Source organism: Erinaceus europaeus, chromosome 5, assembly GCF_950295315.1.
Source record: "Erinaceus europaeus chromosome 5, mEriEur2.1, whole genome shotgun sequence".
In the NCBI taxonomy this organism is placed as follows: Eukaryota; Metazoa; Chordata; class Mammalia; order Eulipotyphla; family Erinaceidae; genus Erinaceus; species Erinaceus europaeus.
Genome location: NC_080166.1, coordinates 130465311 through 130479317, shown reverse-complemented (window position 1 = coordinate 130479317; position 14007 = coordinate 130465311). Strand labels below are relative to the sequence as shown.

General features: G+C 45.2%; 1 protein-coding gene across 1 annotated transcript in view; it reads left to right on the top strand.

Moving 5' to 3' along the window:
- Window positions 1–1407: 1407 nt before the first annotated feature.
- The window catches only part of NALCN (sodium leak channel, non-selective), a 349157-nt gene continuing 336557 nt past the window's right edge, over window positions 1408–14007 (top strand). The window contains exon 1 of the mRNA XM_060191812.1: window positions 1408–1483. The gene's annotated coding sequence lies outside the window, so the exon portion shown is untranslated. The remainder of the gene's footprint in view (window positions 1484–14007) is intronic.

The following is a 14007-nucleotide window of genomic DNA, read 5'->3' as shown; positions in this document are numbered from 1 at the left end:
ATTAAGGGGGATTAATGGTTTACATTCAAGAGTAAAATACAGTAGTTTGTACATGTGTAACATTTCTCAGTTTTCCATATAACATTCTAACCCCCCACCTGGGTTCCAGCCAGGACCTGAACACTCCCCCACCCCCACCCCAGAGTCCTTTACTTTGGTGTAATACACCAATTCCAGTCTAAATTCTGCTTAGTGTTTTCCCTTCTGTTCTTATTACTCAACTTGTGTATGAGTGGAATCATTCCATATTGATCCTTTATTTTTTTTTACTATTTTAAATAATAATAACAAAAGCAAAAACCAGGTATTTCTGGATACACTTTACTGACGAGCCATATCTCTGGCCCAATTTTAATTTTATTATATTTTTATTGATTTTATTTTTTTTCAGTGAGAGAGAAAGTGAGAGGGAGCCAGAGCATCACATGCCAAGCCAGGGCACAGACTCAAGAACTCATGTTTGAGAGTCCAACATTTTATCCACTACACCACCTCCAGGGCCTTGGATTTTGACTTATGTTTATGAGATAGACCAGTCAATTCTTTGTTGTTGTGTTAATCGTTGTTGTTTCTCCCCTAAAGGAACCACGACCAGTGGAACTGAGGCTTCAGCCGCGGGCAGGGGTGCTGAGTCATTATCCAGACGCACAGTATTTTCAGGAACCGTGGACAGATCTGGATAACTATGATGTGTCCTGAGCGCTCATTAATGAGTCGCCTCATACTGGAAGGCAAAGCTGACCTTTATCTTCAGATACTGTGCCTAGTAAGACGCCTCATGCATGCAGACCGACACACGTGTGCAGACAGACACATAAACATGCGCTCCCACATGGACTCATGCGCATGCTCACGCGCTCAATGCCCTGACACACACAGACCCATGCACGTACAGGTATCTGCACACTGAGCATATCAGATGCATGCATGCACGCACGGTATCTACAGACCTGCAGACATACAGGACCAGGCCTGGCAGCTTCTCTCTGACAGCAAAGTCTTTGCAAGACCCTGCCCCCCCCCCCCACGCATTGGTAGCCTGCACTCCCCCACCTCCACCCCCAGCCCCCCAAGCTCAGGACCCTTGCAGGACGCGCCGTCTGGGGCTTGCGCGTGGAAGACAAGTCTGGGGGCGCAGCACAGGCGTGCACAGGCCTTGCTGGCCAGTGTGCGGTGGCCCCGCGTGTGGCGTGTGCCCGCCTGTCGGTCCCTGTCCCCAGCGCACACGCCAGGCCAGGAGGCGCACCAGCTGTTGCCGCGCCCGCCCGTCCTCCCGCCTGCGCCGCCGCCGCGGAGAGCCCGACTTGCCCGCACCGCCCGCCCGCACCGACCCTCCGCCCCGCGCGCCGCCGCGTCCTCCGTCCCGCGGCCGGGCTGCGCGCATCAGCCTCTCCGCGCCGGGCCCCGCGCACCGCACCGCGCGCCCCCCAGGAGGCCGGCCGGCCCCGGGGCACCATGACCGCGCTGCGCACCCGCGTTCCAGGTTGGTCGCGGGCCCGGCCGGGCCGCGGGGGCGGCGGGGGTACCCCAGTTCTAGGCCTGGGAGGAGTCTCCGCGATGGGGTTCGACTTTCCGGGCCAGGGGGGCGCGGGGCGGGGGTGGCTGCAAGCTCAGGGGCCCCTCCTAGGCCCGCAGGCCCAGCCGTGGGGTGGGGGTGCGGGGCAGGTGACTGCGTGGGGGTGGGCGCGTCGCACCCGGCGGAGAACACACGGGAGGGGACAGTCCCCTGCTTCAGCAGGCTTGGCAGGGCCCGGGCCTGCTCTCTGCCTGGTCCCCTCTTGGCCCCCGGTTTGGGGGGGACCCCAGGAGGCTCTGTGCTGAGATGAATCAGCCTGGTGACAGTGGCCATGGGTCTACAGAGCCCGGTCAGCTCAGAACCACGCTGGTTTGTCCCTGAGTCCTGAGCCAGTGGAGTGGCCAGCCAGGCCCGAAGCCCCAGGTGGGCCCAGAGCTCTGAACTTGGGGTGAGCTAGGTGACCCTGACTTTTCTGCTGTCACAGAATTGCTTGCTAACTCTGGACGCCTGACCAAACTGTTTGATAAGAACAATACGAATGACGATGATAGTTAATTTAAAGACAATAACTATGGTGGGAGAGGCTCCCAGTATATATGATTTCACCATGCTCAGGCCAGTCTCTCCTTGTGATTAGTGAGAGAGATACCACAGCGCTTGTGCTTCCTCTAGTGCTGCGGAACCTGACATGTGGTGCCTGGGGTCAAACCTGGGCCTCAGGTATAGCAAGGCATGCATTCTACTTGGTGAACTATTTCCTTGCCTCTTAATATGTTTGTATTTATTAATGTTTTATTTATTTATTGGGCAGACATAGAAATCAAGATTTTATATATATATATATGTATATACATATACATATATATATATATACATATATATATATATATAGAGAGAGAGAGAGGAACAGAGAGAGAAAGAGAGAGAGTCACCTGCTAGGTCAAGCGGTAGCACACCTGGTTAAGCCCACACATTGCAGTGTGCCAGGACCCAGGTTCAAGCCCCTGGTCCCCACCTGCAGGGGGAAAGCTTCATGGGTGGTGAAGCAGGGCTGCAGATGTGTCTCTGTCTCTCTTCCTCTCTATTACCCCCTCCCCTCTCAATTTCTCTCTATCCAACAATAATAAATGTATTTTTAAATGTTATTTATTTATTTATTTATTTTATGTATTCCCTTTTGTTGCCCTTGTTGTTTTATTCTTGTAGTTCTTGATGTCATCATTGTTGGATAGGACAGAGAGAAATGGAGACAGGAGGGGAAGACAAAGGGGGAGAGAAAGATAAACACCTGCAGACCTGCTTCACCACCTGTGAAAAGACTTCCCTGCAGGTGGGGAGCCAGAGGCTGGAACTGGGATCCTTATTCCGGGCTTTGGGCTTTGCGCCACGTGCGCATAGCCCATTGCCCTACTGCCCAACTCCCATAAATGTATTTTTTTTTAAAGAGTCACCTGCAACACTGCTTCACCACTTGTGAAGCTTCTCCCCTGCTGGTGGGGATCAAGGCCTTGAACCCATGTCCTTGAGCTCAGTGACATTTATACTCTACCAAGTATGCTACCACCCAGCCCCCCTATACATCTTTTTAAAATTGTTGTTTTATAATTACCTCTCAATGGTTGTGCTATAAAGAGGTGATCCAAACTAAAGCGCTTGCTGCCCCTGGAATGTAAGAGGTTTTAGGTTGCTTTAAAAAGGCCTAAGGGTACAGGTCTGTATTTCAGGCAGGCAATTTCTTTTTTATGAGCAGTGCTCTAGAAAAGCAAAAATCGAACAAGTAAAACAAAAAAACTAAAAACAACTAAAGACAGTTCATGTCTGGTGAGGTGGTCCTAATATAGCTCTTTTAGATATGACAACAAGCAATTCTGAAGAGGAAAATTGCTATATTTTAAAATACTCTGTATTTTAAAAATGTTACATTTTAAAAGAAGGGAAAAAAAAAAAAAAAACCCTTACCACTGAAATTAGTATAATTTGCTTAAAGTTTTGAGAATGAAGATTTGAATGAACTTTTTCCCCCTGGGGTGAAGTGTTACTTTGAAATACCATTTGCTTCCTTTTTCTCCTTTCAGCCAAGTATTTATTTATACAACATACTTGCATACACAGTTGTGTACGTGTGCATGTGTGCTTTGTAAAGGATGTTGACTTCATTTCAGAATCAACCCTTCTTCCTCTCTCTAGAGCACTGATCAGCTCTGGCTTAAGGTGGTGTGGGGGGATTGAAACTGAGACCTTGGAGCCTCAGGCTTGAGAGTCTCTTTGCATAACCATTATGCTGTCTGCCCTGGCCCAGTTTCAGAATATTCAAGGTCAAGGGATTTATCCAAAGGGAGATTTTTTTTTTTTTCTTCAGGGTTATCACTGGGGCTCTGCGTCAGCACTATGAATCTACTGCTCCTGGTCGCCCTTTCCTTCCTTCCTTCCTTCCTTCCTTCCTTCCTTCCTTCCTTCCTTCCTTCCTTCCTTCCTTCCTTCCTTCTCTTGTAGGATAGGACAGAGAAGTTGAGAAAGAAGGGGAAGATATACAAAGGGAGAGAAAGATAGACACCTGTAGAACTGTTTCATTCCATGTGAAGCGACACCTCCTGCAAGTGGGGAGTTGTTGTTTCAAACCCCAATCCTTGCTTGGTCTTATATTATGTGCACTACCACCTGCCCCACCCCCTAAAGGGACAATTTATGTAGAAAGGCAAATATAAGGGGGGCTAGGTGGTGGTGCATCTAATTAAGCACTCACTTTACAGTGTGCAAGGACCCAGGTTCAAGCCCCCAGTCCCCACCTGCAGGGGGAAAGCTTCATGAGTGGTAAAGCAGAGCTGCATTTGTCCAGTTGTCTCTCTCCCTCTCTATCTCCCCCTTCCTCTCAATTTCTGGCTGTCTCTATTCAATAAACAGATAAAGATAATAAAAAAAAGTTTTAAAAGACTTCAAAAAATAAAGCAAATATAACATCAAAGTACACCAATCCTACATTTGTATTTGTTTCCTGTTTTGTTAGTGTTTGATATTGTATTTTACTGGCAGTTGAGTCTTAAATTTTCTCTTTTTTCATACTTTTTATTTTATTTTATTGATAAAAAGGAAACACTGACAAACCCATAGGATAAACAGGCTACAACTCCACACAATTCCCACCACCAGAACTCTGTATCTCATCCCCTCCCCTGATAGCTTTCCTATTCTTTATCCCTCTGGGAGTATGGACCCAAGGTCATTGTGGGATGCATTGTGGGCTTCTGAAATTGCTTCCCCGATCAACATGAGTGTTGACAGGCCCATCCATACTCCCAGCCTGCATCTCTCTTTCCCTAGTGGGGCAGGGTTCTTGGAAATGGGAGCTCCAGGACATATTGGTGGGGTTGTCTGTCCAGGGAAGTCTGGTTGGCATCATGATAGCATCTGGAACTAGGTGGCTGAAAAGATAGTTAACATACAAAGCCAAACAAAGTATTGAACAATCATGAACCAAGAGGCTGGAATAGTGCAGATGAAGAGTTGGAAGAAGATCTCCGTTTTGTAGATAGCTAGTAGGCATATTTTAGTTATATTCTAAAGGGTCTCACTCTGAAGCTAACCTTATCAAAGCAAGGACTGTAAAAGCTGAATAAGGGCAAGAGACTGGCATACTTTAATGATGACTCTTTAGTCACTATCAGGCCACCCCATTAGCTGGGGCCCTATTCAGACTCCCTGTTTTGGGAGTCTGAGATTCCTAAACAGACATGATGGGCCTAGACCTTGAATAAATCCCACTCTCCATTGTTATCAGTCATTCCTATCAGGAACAACACAATAGACCCCTTTGTGGGCTCCCATAGGACCTTGCCCCCAATGTGGATCAACAATGGTAGAGAATGTTCCATACTCTATACTACACCTGAGGAAGATGGGTCCTGATACTGGGGCAGCTTGGAATATTCTCATGACCACAGAATGTGAGCTCAGATCTACAGGGATGCAGAGGTCACATAGGCTCCTAAGCTGAATATGGGCCCCAGATCACATCAAATAAATGGGGTTTACAGTCAACAATATTTATACATCTTTCCCATATTTCCCATAAAAATTCCCTACTCTCTTTCCTGATCCAGCTTTCTGGTCCTTTTTGTAGCCATGACATCATCTCCTCAGATAATAACTTGGGTTCACCGCATATCAGATTTCAGGCTCAGGGGGAAAAAACAAAGACAGTCTTAAACTTTCCTTTTTTATTATTGCCTTTTGTTGCCCTGGTTGTTTTATTATTGTAGTTATTATTGTTGTTGTTATTGGTGTCATCATTGTTGGGTAGGACAGAGAGAAATGGAGAGAGGGGTGGGAAGGCAGAGAGGGGGAGAGAAAGACAGACATCTGCAGACCTGCTTCACCACTTGTGAAGTGACTCCCCTGCAGGTGGGGATCTGGGGACTCGAACTGGGATCCTTACATGGGACCTTGTGCTTTCGCCACCTGTGCTTAACCCACTGCACTACTGTCCTACTCCCAGACTTAAATTTTCTGAGAGTGATAACTGTGTGTTCCAGGAGAACTATTTTCCTTTTATCTAAAGGAGGCATATCACACCCCACCTGCCGTCTCTCATCCCATCTGCCCTATTCCCTCCCTCCTTCCACTCCCCTGGCTCTTCCCTCTTTAATAGCCTCAGATCTGCCTCAGAATCTCAGGGTTTGCCATTCATTTTCTCCATTTCCTTATTTTATTCCTTTAAGATCCCATACATGAGTGAGGACATCTAGTATCTCATCCTTCTATCTCTAACCTTTCTGACTTAGCACAACCTCCAGGAATCCCACCCAATTTTGCGGGGCTAGCAACACGGGCAGGAGAGAGAGATGACCAGAGACTCATGGCTGAGCTGGGAAACAGTATCTTTTTATTCATGTAGAACGCAACGCAATCTAAGCTCTCTCTAATCACAATCCTGTCCTTATATATACTCGCCAAGTAGGGTGGAGTGAAAAGAGATTGGTGGAAATCAGGGTGTACTAGGAGAGGGGGCGGAGCAAAAAGACATCATGAACCAGTGAGGATTAAACCAATGCCCTGCAGGCAGGGCAGTGCTTAGTTAACAGTGGTTATGTAAATAGAATACAGTATAAGCAGGGGGGGATAAACCAATGAAACAGAAGCATAGAAGTTTTAGAAGCATATCAACAAACTTGAAACAAAAAGCAACTCATCCTTGCTTCATCGCTGGGTAGTAGTATTCCATTGTGTATACAGACCACACTTTCTCTTGACGTAAGCCAGACAACTGGGACGATAAACGGGAGTTCACTGAGGTAAAGAGACAAGCTCAGCCCCCCTGAACCTGTCATCACAGGGAGAGATGCCTCTGTTATCTAGCATTAACTTGGGGACTTAGAGTATCTTGTACTTCAAGGAATATAGATACCAATCCCAATGGTGTTGGCCCTTGACTGTTAATGTGATTTCACCAGTCTGGAGGAATGACTAAGAACTCCTTACATATTCAAGACATGGTGTGTGTGCATGTAGGTTTGAAATACCTCCTCTGCATTTAAAAACCATAAGCAATGATGGGACAGCTGTGACAAAGAGAAGCGTCACCATGGTTCTAGCACCTTAACCCAAGCTGCTATAAGAAGATCTGTCTGTGTGTTTCCTGTGGTTTTGTGAAGACGTTAGCTTTGTGGAGTTGTAGTTAGGCTACTGTGTGGGATCTTCTCCTTAGTATTTAGCATATATATGTTTTTTTATATAGTTTCCTTACTTAAAAATTATGATATCATATAACCATATAACCCATAGTTACACCCTCATTTTATTGCCAGAGTTCTATCATTGAATATTTGCTATTTCCATTTTTTTAAATCATGTCAAACTGTGTCTTAATAGTTATATGTAAGTATTTAATTCCATTTGGTGGTTTTTCTTTCATGATAAATTCAAAGTAGTTATGGTTCCAGAGAATGGAGCATTTGAATTATAATGGGGAAAATTATTACCGGTTTGTGTCTATTTTACATGCTACTATTTTAAAATGCATGTGCATTTTCTGAAGTGTAATGTTGAACATGGTTCTTCTGAGGGTCAAACTGTTTTCATTTTAGTATTTGTGGATCACCTTCTGTTTTACAAGACTATAAAAAAGAGAGGTGGGAGTCAGGCGGTAGTGCAGCTGTTAAGAACACGTGGCACAAAGCGCAAGGATGGAAGTAAGGATCCTGGTTCAACCCCTGGCTCCCCACCTGCAGGGGGGTCGCTTCACAGGCGGTGAATTTCTCTCCCCCTCTCTGTCTTCCCCTCCTCTCTCCATTTCTCTCTGTCCTATCCAACAACAAACACATCAGTAACAACAACAACAACAATAAAAACAACAAGGGCAACAAAAGGGAAAATAAATATAATTTAAAAAAATTAGTAGCAACCAACTTGGCCCAAGTTAGTTTGCTGGTTCTTAAAAAAAAAGGGGGGGGAGCGTAGGTTGTGTTGCCCCAGGTTAAGCACACATAGTACAAAGCACAAGCACCAGGACAAGGATCCCAGTTCAAGCCCTTGGTTCCCTGCTGGCAAGGAGGTTGCTTCACGAGCGGTGAAGCAGATCTGCCAGTGTCTTTCTTTCTCTCACCCTCTCTCTATTTTTCCCTCCTCTCTCAATTTCTCTCTGTCCTATCCAAAAAAATGATGGCAAGAGCAGTGGAATTATAGTGTCAGCACGGAACCCCAGTGATAACTCTAGGATTAAAAAAATTAAAAAATAAAAACAAAAAGGTAAAACAAATAGCTTATAATAATGACCTTTGCACTATATAAAGGGTTGACGTTTAAAGGATTCCTCTGGAGTCTTGATAATAAAATACACCTCTTAGAGTAACACCCAAGCTGAATTTGATAGAAGTGGTGAACAAATTAAGTAAGTAAATAAATAAATAAATACAATCTCTTTCATGGAAATAATTCCTGAACTCTAGTGTCTAACTCCCATCCTATTGATACTTTCTAAATCAGATTTCAAATCAGTGATCACAGGCATGTCTTCAGTGTACCTCAGTGTTTCTCTCCCTGTACCTCTCAGGTCAAGAGAGAGAAAGGGTGTTTGTATTGTGTGAAGCCCAGGACATTATAGACATTTCCATACAGACGGCATGGCACCAATGGGCAAATCTGAGGCTCTGGATGCAGTTCCCTTTTCAAGGCATTGGTATCGGAAATAAGGAATAGAACTTCAGGATGAAGCCCTTACTCTGAGAAGGTGAAATCAAAGGTTGAAGATACTCCTTTGTATGATTTATTATTTGATGAGAGAGATAGGTCATGAGAGAAAGATACAGAGAGTGTTGGGAAATTGTGCAGATGCACAATTATATATTTCCATGCAAGTATTATTTACAGAGCTCCACCACATTATCCTCTCAGGGTACTGCTAATTCAGTTAAAACCATTGCAACAGTTGCTAAGGATGCTTTCACCTTCCCGACATGCCTTTTGCCTCTCTCCACCACCATTCCTAGCCAATCCCGTCCAACTTGCCACTTCCAGAATCCTCCCATAAAAGCCTCTCCTGTTTCTGCTTTCGCTCTCTTTGCTCTTTTCTCTTCAGCAACCCAACCTGGAGAAGGGCTGGTGGGCATAGTGGGAGGCGGCCATTTTGCTGGCTCCATGTGACCTGAACTGCTGTGCTCACACCCAATTCTGGGGTGTCCGCGTGAATAAAGATTTGCGCCCCCCCATCCGCCACAAGTTCCTTGTCTCTTCTCTCTCTCCCGTGATACAACCCAACAAGAGATAAAGACACAGAGCACTCTACTTAGGTCTGTGGTATAGACTGAACCTGGGACCTCAGAGCCTCAAGCATCAGAGCCTTTTGCATAACCATTCCACTCTCTCCCCATTTCAGGAATTTTCTTTAAATAGACTGAAGTACCTGGCTTCCAAAGCATTTTCTTCTTGTGAGCACAGTCACGCCTAGTGGAATCTTCTCAGGTGACAGAGACTGAGTTAGGGATAGGATGAGAGTTAAGAGAAGGAACTTTTCATGGAGAATTAGAAGTGGGAAAGGACAGACTGCAGCCCAGGCAATGCTTGAAGCAGTGATTTGGGGGGGACACTCATCTCTAGTTATGCAAAGGAAAGATGAAAAGAAGACTTTGTCTGGGGCCAGGATGCTGTGAATGGAAGAGAGCCAACAGACACACAGACACACAAACAGAGGCTTTTCCTCTGTTTGGGGAGATCAGAGGAACTGGACACAGGCAAGGTCCTCAGTGAAATATGGTCACTGTTTTCTGTTTGGAAGGACAAAATACCCCAATCTGAAGATGATGATGGGAAGTAATCACAAGTTGCCAACATTCAGAGACAGCCTGATGAGCAATGAACAATTAGAGAAAGGGAAACATCTCCCTTATAGTCGGGTCTGGGTAAAAACTGTCTCTCAGGAGCCAGGCAGTGGCACAGCGGGTTAAATGCTTGTGGCGGAAAGCACGCAGACCAGAGTGAGGATCCTGGTTCAAGCCCCTGGCTCCCCACCTGCAGGGGGGTGGCTTCACAGGCAGTGAAGCAGGTCTGCAGGTGTCTGTCTTTCTCTCCCCCTCTCTGTCTTCCCCTCCTTTCTCCATTTCTCTATGTCCTATCCAACAACAGTGACAACAATAACAACAACAATAATAACAATGACAATAAACAACAAGGGCAACAAAAGGGAAAAAAGTTAAAAAAATAAAAAATAAAATAAAATAAACTGTCTTTCTACGAAGGTGAGTTTTAAACTGGTTTCACTCCTGCTCTCCAAATGGAAATTATCAGCAGGTCATAAAATAGTATCCTGAGAATGTGCATTCTGGGGGAAAAATAAATAACAGGAGACAATTCTCTTTTGATACTAGCATGGGTAAAAATAAGAAATAAGAAAAAAGATGAAAAAAAAAAACAGTGCATATTAGACAAGCATTATCTCACCAAAACAAAAGGTTAGGGGAAGGTATGTAACTCTAGAAAAATGTTCAGGGAGGTAGGGAGAGAGAGAGAGACTGACTTTAAACTAGTAAGAGCTAGCTAATCCCACCAAAACAAAAGAGGGGAAGGTATGTAGCTCTAGAAAAATGTTCAGGGGGAGAGAGAGAGAGGGAGAGAGAGAGAGAGAGAGAGAGAGAGAGAGAGAGAGAGGCTGACTTTAAAGTAGTAAGAGGTAGCTAATCCCACCAAAACAAAAGAGGGGAAGGTATGTAGCTCTAGAAAAATGTTCAGGGGGAGAGAGAGAGAGAGAGAGAGAGGCTGACTTTAAAGTAGTAAGAGGTAGCTAATCCCACCAAAACAAAAGAGGGGAAGGTATGTAGCTCTAGAAAAATGTTCAGGGGGAGAGAGAGAGAGAGAGGGAGAGAGAGAGAAGGAGAAAGAGAGAGAGAGAAAAGGACTTTAAACTAGTAAGAGCTAGCTATCACCAATGAAGTTTTAAGGGTAGGCCTTCTTTATTTTAACATAGTCATCTGTATAGCAGAAAATATTGCTGGCTGTATTTATTTTGGAAGACAATCCCAGTACATGTAGTGTTGCTTCAAAGGATTCTGTGACCTGCTATTGGCTAAGAACTTGGCTTAGGGCATAAGGAAAACAACATAGCAAAAGCAGAGAGAAAAGAGATGGTGCTTAAAACCCCGAGTGGATTCATTATAAGACAGGAAGACTTTAGATCTGAGAGAAAAACAAACAAGCAAACAAATAAACAAAAAAGATCAACAATATTCACAACATTGTAGTCCTCAGGGCATGTTCATCTGACTGTTTGTTGGAAGTATTTGCACACCAAGTACTAAGAAAAAAAAAGAGAGATGGGGGCAGGCAGTGGCAAGCCTGAGCGCTCTCATGTTACAGTTCTCTAAGACCCAGGTTCAGTCCCCCTGCGCTCACCTGTGGAGGGGAAGCGTCATGAGTACTGAAGCAGTGTTACAGGTTTCTCTCTTTCTTGTTTCCTATCTTCCCCTCTCCTCCCACTTTCTCTCTGTCCTAGCAAATTTATACATAAGAAAAGGGTGAAAAACCAGAATATGACAGAAGGCATTGGAGCCCTTGGATATGAAATGGGGAGGAGAAATGCAGTCAGACTATCTAGTGGGAATAGAGGCAGGCTGTTCGCCCTCCCATGAGTGGGACCTGCGCTCACAGAGTGTGGTGAACCCCTGGTCTCAAAGTCTCTTGCATAACCATTATGCTATCTCCCTCGCCTGAGGTCGGAGCAATTTTAAGACCTGCTTCTCAGATATGGAATATTTGCTCTTCTTTCCTTCCTTTCAAGACATGAAAGGCCATTTTAAATCCATAACCTAGACTATAAAATTACAGTCAGGATCTGAGGGGTAGTGCAGTGGGTTAAGCGCACGTGGCACAAAGTGCAAGGACTGTCCTAAAGATCCCAGTTCGAGCCCCCAGCTCCCCACCTGCAGAGGAGACACTTCAAAGGTGGTGAAGCAGGTCTGCAGGTGTCTGTCTTTCTCTCCCCTTCTCTGTCTTCCCCACCTCTCTCCATTTCTCTCTGTCCTATCCAACAAAAACAACAGCTATGACAATAATAACCACTATAACAAGGGCAATTAAATGGGAAAAATGGCCTCTAGGAGCAGTGGATTTATAGCGCAGACACCGAGCCCAGCAATAACCCTGGAGACTAAATAAATAAATAAATAAATAAATAAAATTACAGCCGAAAATTCAAGGAAAACCAAGATTCCTCAGCAAATTTTTCATAGGAGAAAGAACAATTCTTGGATAGGAATTATGTTCCATACAATTTTAGAAAAATTCTTTCTTTTTATATTTATTTATTTTCCCTCTTGTTGCCCTTGTTTTTTTATTGTTGTTGTTGTTATTGATGTTGTTGTTGTTAGATAGGACAGGGAGAAATGGAGAGAGAAGAGGAAGACTGAGAGGGGGAGAGAAAGACAGACACCTGCAGACCTGCTTCACCGCCTACACGTGGGGAGGCGGGGGCTCGAACCGTTTAGAAAAATTCTTAAGTTCCCTGGGGAGGAGACAGGGGGACTTGAGGATAAAATCAATTTAAACACATATAGCATATAGCTTTTTTTTTTAAATCTTCTTTATTTATTATTAGAGACAAAAACTGAGATAAAGGGGGAGATAAAAATTGAGAGAGACAGAGAGATACCTTCAGCCTTGCTCCGCCACTTGTGAAGATCCTCCCTCCCCCCTGCAGGTGGGGACCGAGGGCTTGAACCCAGGTCCTTGCGCACTGTAATGTGTACATTTAACCAATTGCATCACGTCTGCCCCCCCCCCCCCAATTCTTATACCTACTTCATCCCCAGAATGGTTGGAAGAATTCTAAGTGAATTTCCCTTGTTAGCTTGGAGTGATTAAGGTTTGCTAGGCCAGCTGACCACTTACTAAGTCAAAGATACTCAGGTGTGTGTGTGTGTGTGTGTGTGTGTGTGTGTGTGTGTGTGTGTGTGTGTAACCTGACCACCCCAATTTATCAGTATGATCAATATGATGGCCCATGTGTTACAAATAAAACTTGGTTCCCTCCCTGCTATAGGCTTGCTTGAGTTTAGCATTCAGGGTTCAAGAACAAGAGGTCCTAGAGAATTCCTCTACGCAGTTCACACTCCTAAAGGCCAGAGCAGACACTGTTCACCATTAGGGCAATGACAACACAGAGCAGGATCCTCGGTGCAGTGATGCCAGTACACTGAGGTGTCTGCAGCAGGAACCAGAGAAATTGCAGGCAGGTGCTATTTGGAGTGGAGGGAACAGCCTCCCTGGCATATGCGGGGGATCCTGTTCCGGCTGTGAAGTGGTGTTGACAAAAGGATCAGAAAAGGGAGCCTGTGTTTGGAGAGGCTTCCTCCATTGGGTGGCCCAGCTTGGGTGGGCCTTGTAGCCACCAGAGACTGGGCGGGCTGGGCTGGTTAGAAGCTGTTTTTGCAGGACTGCATCTTGATTTAGCAAGGGCCAAGATGTGAGTAAGGAGAGAGGGGGTTGGGGGAGAAGGGAAGGGAAGGAGGGAGAAAGAGAGATAGAGAATATTGTTGTGCTGGCACACCTGTTTGCACCTGGTTAAGCGCTCACATTACAGTGCACAAGGATCTAGGTTCAAGCTCCTGGTCCCACCTGCAGGGGGAAAGCTTCATGAGTGGTAAAGCAGGGCTGCAGTTGTCTCTCTGTCTCTCTCCCTCTCTATCTCCCCCTCCCCTCTCAACTTCTCTCTGTTTCTATGCAATAATAAGATAAAATTGAAAAGTATATAAGAAAATGAGAGAGGAGAGATAGATAGATAGATAGAGAGAGAGAGAGAGAGAGAGAGAGAGACTACTGTTGTTATGTCCCCATGAATCAAAATTCAATACCTTGGTTCTATCACAGTGATTTGCTGTGTCCTTGGAGCTCATGTAGGACTCAGGCTTTTGAAGCTACAAAACAGTTCAACTGCCTGCCTTTTCTCTAAGCAGAAGCCAGATTTCAGGTGGAGGGAAAGATGCAGGGAGCCCCATTCAAGTTCAAGAGCA